At 40.5% G+C, this 8,788-nt stretch overlaps 1 non-coding gene across 1 annotated transcript; it reads right to left on the bottom strand.

The window, feature by feature from the left end:
• Positions 1-6,580: 6,580 nt before the first annotated feature.
• LOC131925883 (small nucleolar RNA SNORA40) lies at positions 6,581-6,712 on the bottom strand. The gene has a single exon (XR_009383383.1). It is a non-coding gene; the product is annotated as a small nucleolar RNA SNORA40 (small nucleolar RNA).
• Positions 6,713-8,788: the final 2,076 nt, after the last annotated feature.

Below are 8,788 nucleotides of genomic sequence, written 5' to 3'. Positions count from 1 at the left end.
CCTGGATCATAGCTTCCCATGACGAGGTAGGTCTTTTTGGTGTCTTGTAGTTGAAAGATTTCCTCTGGTCCTGCCTGGCCCCGTGGTCCCACAGCTGCTTATAAAATAATCACTCAGAAACTTATTTAATAATAACTGCTTGGCTATTAGCTCAGGCTTACTAATGACTAGATCTTACCCTTAAATTAACCTATAATTCTCATCTATGTTTAGCCACGTGGCTTGGTACCTTTACTCAGTTCTTTCTTGTCATTTTGTTTTCTCTGTGTCTGGCTGGCGACTCCTGACTCTGCCCTTCCTCTTCCCAGCATTCTCCTAGTCTGCTCACCCTGCCTATACTTCCTGCCTGGCTCCTGGCCAATCAGTGTTTTATTAAATCAGTGTAAAAGAGCATTGTCCCACAGCAGTCTCACATACTTTCCCTGAACCAAGCCTAACCTGAGATGCCCTGGGCCTGAGCAGTGTGCGAGGTTGTGGTTGTTTAGCCTTTACTGTTTCCTTGGGTTGCAGGGATAGTTTCTGTGTGTACCTCTCAACTTTAGCAGTGCTATCAGTTTGCTCATCTTAATGTATTCAGTGTTACACAAGGAGGGGGAGGAGCAGCCATGGCTTTGTGTGTTCCATGCACTGAGGTCATGAGGCTTCATCAGTGTACAGACACTGCTTTCATTCAACAAGACTTTTTTCTTAGGAAATAATCATGGCAATGTGGAAAGTCCAATGCCTAAGGACTAAGCAATCTTGGCTTAAATCTACACTTAAAATTTTGTAACCTTAGGAAAAGTATTTATCATTTTTTGTGTCTGTCTTTATGACAGTATGAAATGTTACTTGTTCTACTAACTACATAATCACCTTAAAAACAAAACAAAACAAAAAAACCAGGAAATCCAGATATGGTTTATGTACCTATAATCCTAGTATTTGGGAGGGGGAGCTGGAAGTATCAAAAGTTTAAGACCAGCTTCAACTAAATAGTGAACTAGAGGCTATCCTGGGCTACATTAAACCTTGTCTCAAAAATTAACAAAACAAAATTAAATAAATTGTGTTTGTAATTGGACTACAGAAAGGACACTAAATTTTAATTTTTAAAATTATATTCATTTTTTCATTTTGTGTGTATGAGTGCTTTTCCTACATACATATATTTATACCACATGTATGCCTGGTGCCTATGGAGGTTAGAATTAATATAAGGCATACAATCCCTGGGAACTGGAGTTACAGGTGGTTGTGAAACATCATGTGACAGCTGTGGAGTGAACCTGCCTCTCTTCAGAAACATTAAGTGTTTTTAGCTGCTGAGACATCTCTCATGGTGCCAGATTATTTTTAATATTATTTGTGTATGTTCTGTGGGGGTAGGGATGTGTGTGTGTGTGTGTGTGTGTGTGTGTGTGTGTGTAAACCTGGATGTGTCACAAGCACATGTGGAAGTCAGGACAATGTTATAGAGTATTTCCTCTTCTTCCTCCTTTACCTGAGTTCCAGGGATTGAACTCAGGTCACCAGGCCTGTGAGGGAAGCACCTTTACCCACTGAGCCATCTCACCTCTCCAAGGCCACTGATGTTTGTATGTTAACTTTACATCTACCTACTTTGATGAAGGTATTGATCAATTCTAGTAATTTTTAGTTAAGTTCTTAGTATTTCCTGTATATAGAGCCTGGATTCTCCTCCATGATAAAAAGGAAAAGATTATGCTAGGAATGTAGCTCAGGGGGTAAGCATGTGTCGAGTTCATGCAAAGCCCTGGTTTCCATCCATAACACTATGGGGTAGGAAGTAAATAGTGCATGATACCCTGCATGTAGAACTAGGAACATCTTTTGTGCATCCAATGCAAGGAGAAGTGGGAATGGGCAGTAACACCACTGTGTTCACAAGTGTCTACTTCCAGTGAGCCTCATGTGACTGTGAAAACGAACTGAACTTGGTCTTAGACTGCCTGTGTTTTCCCAGCAAGCATGAGGCTGTCCTGGTTCCGTTTCCTTTTCTCTGATAATGTGTCCTAGAAAAAAGCAACTTAGGGGAGAAAGGATTTATTTGACAGATTTATAATCCATCCCTGGGAGGAAGTTAAGAAACTTGAATTGACAACTCCATTTTGGCATTTTAAGATTTGTCTTTTGCTTGTGTTTGGCACTATCCCCTAGGCAAGTACCAAATGATGCTGTTCTAACTCCAGCTTTCCTACCTTTGCTTTCCCCTCGTTTCCCCATCCTATACCACCTTTTTTCCTCCTTTCTGCCTGAATCATTAGGGGTTTGTGTAATCTTTCTTTCTTCAAGGCATCAATCACAACAGTAATTTTCCAAGTGAATGGAGTCAATCAAAGAAATCATGGGTGATGTATACTAAGTTTCCTGAAGTTCAGATATAGTGTAAGAGCTCCTATACTTGTGTCATTATGGAAGAGAAACCATATGAATAATCTCACTGATATTATTGAAAATAGGATTTTGTGTCTAGTAGATGAGAAATGCAATATTTAGGGGAGGCAGTTATGGTGGTTTGAATATTATTGGCTCCCATAATCTCAGGGAGTGGCACTATTAAGGGGTGTGGTCTTGTTAGACTAAGTGTGTCTCTGTGGGAGCTGGCTTTGAGGTTTCCTATGCTAGGGATATGGCCGAGTGTGTCAGATGACTTCCTGTTCCCTGCAACCCAAGATGTAGCCAGCATGATGTCTGCCTGCACATCACCATGCTCCCTGCCATGATGATAATAGACTGGACCTCTTAAAACAATAAGCGAGCCACCCCAATTAAATGTTTTCTTTGTAAGAGTTGCCATGGTCATAGTGTCTCTTCACAGCAATAAAAACTCTGTCTAACTAAGACAACAGTATAATAAGATAGAAAAAGTACCAATATAAACCTGTTATTTAATCACGTGGCATGTACTTGGTCCATGGACTTTACTTTTGTCTTGTTTCCCACTGGTATTAGTAATTACACCCAGAGCCTTGTGTTATCTTGACAAACTCTCCAGAACTAAATCACTACCTCTGCCATTGTTTTAGAACATAATTTTTGTTTAAGTCATAGTGCTTTGAAAGAATGGACTTCACTTAGAATGTCCTGCTCAGTAAGAGAGACTCAAGATTGGGCAAGTAAAAAACTTAAAAGTTTGATTTACAGTGTGTGGCATCACATAAAAGGCTTCATGCATGCTGCTCAAGTCCTCTCCTACCAAATTGCAACCACAAGGAAATCTAAGAATAATTTGAGCATCAAGAATAATATGGGGCTGGGCGGTGGTGGCGCACGCCTTTAATCCCAGCACTCGGGAGGCAGAGGCAGGCAGATCTACAGAGTGAGTTCCAGGAAAGGCACAAAGCTACACAGAGAAACCTTGTCTCGAAAAACCAAAATAATAATAATAATAATAATAATAATAATAATAATATGGATTAATAATTAATTGCTATTGTGATTGATGCACTGAAAAAATGAGTCCACAAACCCATGTTGATTCAAGTAGAAAGGGGGAAATTGTCCTGGGATAGAGTGTGGAAAGAAGAGAGAAAAGCAAAGGTAGTGGGTAAAGGGAAAGTATACCCCCAGTAGTAGGAATACTACAATTAGAGGATCATCATTTGGCACTTGCTTAGACAATAGTGCCGAACATAAGCAAAAATAAACCCTAAAATGTCAAAATAGGATTGTTACCATCTAAATGTGCTCACCCTTAGACTTACCAGACTTATCATAGGGAGAGAGTCTAGCAAGAGTATAAGCTTCACAGTTGCTGCAGAATCACCCGTGAAAGAGTCTTGTCAAAATGACTGCCCAAATTGAGTCTAAACATCTCAAAATCAACCAATTCAAACTGGATCATTCTACCCAAGAGTAACTTTAACTCTTCAGGAATGTAGGTGTCAAATGCTCTCTGAGTCACTCTGAAAGAAGAGAAACTTTGCATAAATGAAGATTTATAAAACCTCACAGAGGGAGCTGGAGCGATAGCTCAGCTGTTACGCTCTCACAGAGGACTGAGTTCCATTCCCAGAGCCCATATCAGGTGACTCACTTCTTCCTGTAACATAAGTTCCAAGGAACTTGGCAACTTCTGCTGGATTATGCAGGTACCACACTTACATACACTGCTATACAGTGAATATACTACACACAAAAATACACATAAGATAAATACAAATCAAATCTTTTTAAAAATACATTAAAAGGACCATTAAGACTGATCAGGAGAAAGAAACTCACTCTCATTCATGGGGTGGCCTGCCCCTGGTGGCAAGGTGAAAACATGGGCTCAGTGTCACCTTGCAGTGATAGATGGTTGGACACTATTATGGTGAGCAAACATAGGGTGGAGTATGAGAGAGAAACCGAATGGTTCCTGTCTTGTGCAGAGAGGCAGATCTGAAGAGGTGGAGTCAGTGAGGAAAGAGCTGAGGTGGGTGGCTTGCTTGCCACCCCGGGCCATGGTGATGTCTGGGCCCTGGGTGCTGCCTAGGACCATGTCTGGGTCCATGGCCCTGCTACAGCAGTGATCTGTATTCAGAGTGGAAGAGCTGGCCCCTTCCGGCTGACCTGTTAGACGGTGGCTGGGTGAGGGAAAGACGCCCTCCCCATCTTTTTTCCCCTCTTCATCTGTGTCAAGCAGGAGAGCTGACCCAGCCCTTCACCAACCAAGCCCTCCACCTCCCCTGGGCAGCATAGTGTAGCTAACCCTGTCAACCTGTGCAAAGGTACACTGCCCACAAGAAGATGAACATGGAAGATTTGATCTCATCCCTCATCTGCCATAAGACGGTGTGGATGAGGAAGAGATGCCTTCCCCCACCCCACACCACCTATGACAGGTGGGAGAGCAGGAGAGCTGTCCCTGCCCCTCGCCAGCTGTGGCACTCGGGAGAGTGGCCCCTGCACCTTGCCTGGGCAACACAGTAGAGTGGACCCTGGTGGTGTAGGTGTGGGTGAGCTGGCCCTGATGGTGGGAAAGCAGGAGAACTGGCCCCAGCCCCTTGTTCCTTGATACAGAGGGTGAACTAGCTGGAGAGCTCACCCTGGCCCACCCAAGCCCAGAACCAAGGCTCTTAATTAGCCCACCCCACCATCCACCCTATCTATGATCTGCTGAACACATGAGGGGCCGTCCTGAAGATCCAAAGCTGCAGATCGCCATGACAAGGGTCAGTAATAAGATATCCAAGAGGAGTCCCAATGGGGGCCCAGTATTAATAGTGTAGCAAAAACCAGAGGCCTTGAACCAGACCAAAGACTTTGTATGGAATACTTGCAAGTAAAGATATATGGACTAAAGGGTTTACTGTGTGACTCACTGTATCACACTGCAGCTTCCACAGTGAGATTTTTCTTTTTTTTTATTTTCTCTTCTCTTAGATTTTATTTTATTTTATTTTGTAGGGCAGAAGTTACAAGGACAGAGGGTGGATAGGATATGAAGGGACAGGGAGATGAATAGGTTTCAGATGCATGATATGAAGGCACAAAAATAAATAAAAGTTAAAACAAATGAAGTATGAGGAGAAGAACTGAAGAGCTGAAGCAAGGTAGACATATTAGTATATTTAAACATATACAGTAATTTAAAAGGTTTAAGATTAGATTAAGAATTACCTACTTAAACAAGTTCAGTCTAAGTGACCATGTATTAAATGTTTTTATTTCATTTGCAAGCAATCTTTTACATAAATGAAATTAAGAGAAATGCAGTATCTAAAGATGATCCTTAAAAACAAGGAAATAGATATTTAGCTACCAAGAGTGACTCCCTGAACATTAATATATTCTGAATGATCTTCAATGCTGGATACATAGCCAACAGAAATAAAACAGACATATCAAAGAAAAATATACACTAAAAGAAGCATAACAAAGCTGATTATGATCCTAAATTAATGAATCAATCATAGAAAACAGTATTTGCAAATGAGAGAAAATAGAATTCCCACTATTATATATCATAATATTAATGTGTAAAGAGACACAAGAACCCAGACACTCCAGTGCCCACCACCAGGCTCTTCCACCTCTGTGATATCCAGTGTTAAGTTTTATCCCTGAGGATATTGGTGAAATTATTAAGGCCATTCCATGTAGTTAAAACGGAGATTTATTTAACTTACAAATGAAGGGATAGGTAGGTTGCGGGTTCTGTGAAAGACGCAGCACAGTCCGGCGCTGTTCTCTGGAGAGCTCTCCTCGGCCTACCTCTAGCATCCATGGTCCAAGAAGGAAGAGAGTACAACACATCCTGATCTCGCATTCCAATCTCGGGTCTTCAGGGCCCTCCCTTCGCCCCGCCTTGTAGGCGTGATCGTTACCGAAGCCTCAGTGGGGGTTGGAACTTCCAGACCAAAGCTGGAATGGCTACCCACTACATGAGGATCCCATGTTGCAATGTCATAACTTAGGAAAGTAAAATCAAGGGAAAGATCCTCACCTAGGAGCCTAGGGGAACAAGCCACACACACACATGTTCACATTACTCTGTGAAACTTATTTCAGATACCAGGCTGCCAGAACTAGAAGATCATATAGTCTGTTTAAGACACAGATTGCTGTGTCTTAGAATACAACAGTTGTGTATTCTATTCCTTCTTAGAAGTATCAAAACTCATACTGAACAATGAATACTGGGTCTCAAAAGAGTGTTTAGTTTTACACCTGTCTTTCGGGTCTTTGTCTCCCAGTGGATCAAAAACTTTTCTATAATAGCCATGGACACTAATACTACATCAAGAGACCCCCAGGTGTGCTGTGAGAATTTTTTATCTGGGGAGTTATAAGGCCTACATACACCTTACGAAAAATCCAATGTAAGTTCTACCAAAGTTCACTCTGGGGAACTAGTAAATATATGAGGCTTATTTACATCCTTTCGGTGAGTGGATGCTGGCAGGAGCCTCAGTGACTCCAGCACAGCCACACTGGAAAGAGATGAGGCATACAGCTATAAGAGAACAGTAGAACTGCTAGGGGAAACAGATGCCAATGTGAATAGAAAAAGGCAAGGAATGATAAAGCAAATACATAATTTAAACAGTAGATTTTAAATATGGCACAAAAATAATGTATATAATTTGCATGGTATAAAAAATGAACCCTGCTTCAGATGTACCACAAAACAGATCCTGGTGTGTGTTGAGCCCTGAATTAGAACACTGTTAGTCCCCCCCGCCCCCCCCAAAAAATCTAACATTCTCTCTGTGTTTTTATAGTCATATAGCTAAATAAACAGACAATAATTTCTCTGAGCAACATGAGTCTGTTTTCATAAAATTGCCATCACATTCAAGTAAGACTGATGATAAAGCACACTCTAGACATTCCCTATAATAAGTCTGAGCTCTAAGGAAGAAGAAAATATTAACAAACATCCAGGCTACACTGAAAATATTTTCAATAAATAAAAGGAAATTGAACTGATCTGAGGAATCTCATTTTAACACTGTAAGAGGTGGTTGTAATAATATCTATAGACAGCAGGAGACACCACTGTTATCAGCACAGTCCTCTGAGATATTATTTCCTTACCAAGATAAAAGAAAATTTTGTGGTTACCAATAAGTATTTTAGAGAATCTGACCCAAATAACTCTCCTGAGGAAATTATTCAAGAAAGGACTGATAGATATGTCTCAAATGGTTCAGAAGAACTAGGATGCTGATGGAAGACCATGCACTGTCTCGGGTGCCTAAGAGAGCCTCTGACAAGGAGAATTACAGAAAAAGGAATAATTTGGTGTGGAAAATGAAACACCTCATGATGCCATATAGCTTTCAATTGTGTGTTTGCTTGTATAAAAAACTAGGTATTTTTATACGTATATATTTTAGAAAAACATATAATTGCTGAATTAACAAGTGGAAGTTAGAATAAATGTAAAAGGCAGTGGCAAGAACAGCCACATTAAACTACAATGAAATGAAGTGCTAAATATAATGTAGAAATAAGAAATACAATCGAATATGTCAGAGAGTTTCGATAAATAAGAACAGACTTCATTGTCGTGCACATTTGGTTTTCATATAGCCATGAAGAAGGTTGAAATCATGTCAAAAACAAATATTTCATGCCACATATAGAATATGTACATTTGAGAGTAGGTCAGATACTTACTATTCAGGAAAGAAAAAGGTGACTAGTGAGAATAGGAAAAAGGAGGGACAGGAAAGGGTAATGGAGAGAGATTATGGTCAAAATGCATGAAACACTTGAATGAAAATCATCCATGTGTCATGATTAATTGCTTACACACACATACACACACACACACACACACACACACACACACAGAGAGAGAGAGAGAGAGAGAGAGAGAGAGAGAGAGAGAGAGAGAGAGAGAGAGAGAGAGAGATTGAAAAAAGGGAGTTCCAGGTAGATGGCTCACTGGGTAAAACAATGGTGACCTAAGTTTGATCCTTAAAATTTACATACAAAGTCCTATGCAGTAGCACATGTTTGTAATCTTAGTACAGCAATGGAAAATGGGAGCAGAGTGGGAGAATTGCGAATTATCTGGAAGCTTCCAGACCATCAAATGTGAAGTATGCAGCAGAAAAAATGCAACAAAGAAAACATTTGACAAGAGAGACACTGCTTCAAAAACAAGTTATAAGGGAAAAGAGCAACTCCTGGAGGTTCTGTGGTTTTACATAAGCTCAGTGGCATGTATACCAGAACTCACATGCTCACCATACATATACACATATACACATACCAGAAAAAGACATACATACAACACTTGAGTATAAATGATAGACAAAAGACACTATCAAGTAGGTCAATGAACAAA

The sequence above is a fragment of the Peromyscus eremicus genome, chromosome 15, assembly GCF_949786415.1.
Source record: "Peromyscus eremicus chromosome 15, PerEre_H2_v1, whole genome shotgun sequence".
Classification (NCBI taxonomy): domain Eukaryota; kingdom Metazoa; phylum Chordata; class Mammalia; order Rodentia; family Cricetidae; genus Peromyscus; species Peromyscus eremicus.
The sequence above is the reverse complement of the archived record's forward strand: the minus strand, read 5'-3'. Positions and strand labels throughout refer to the sequence as shown.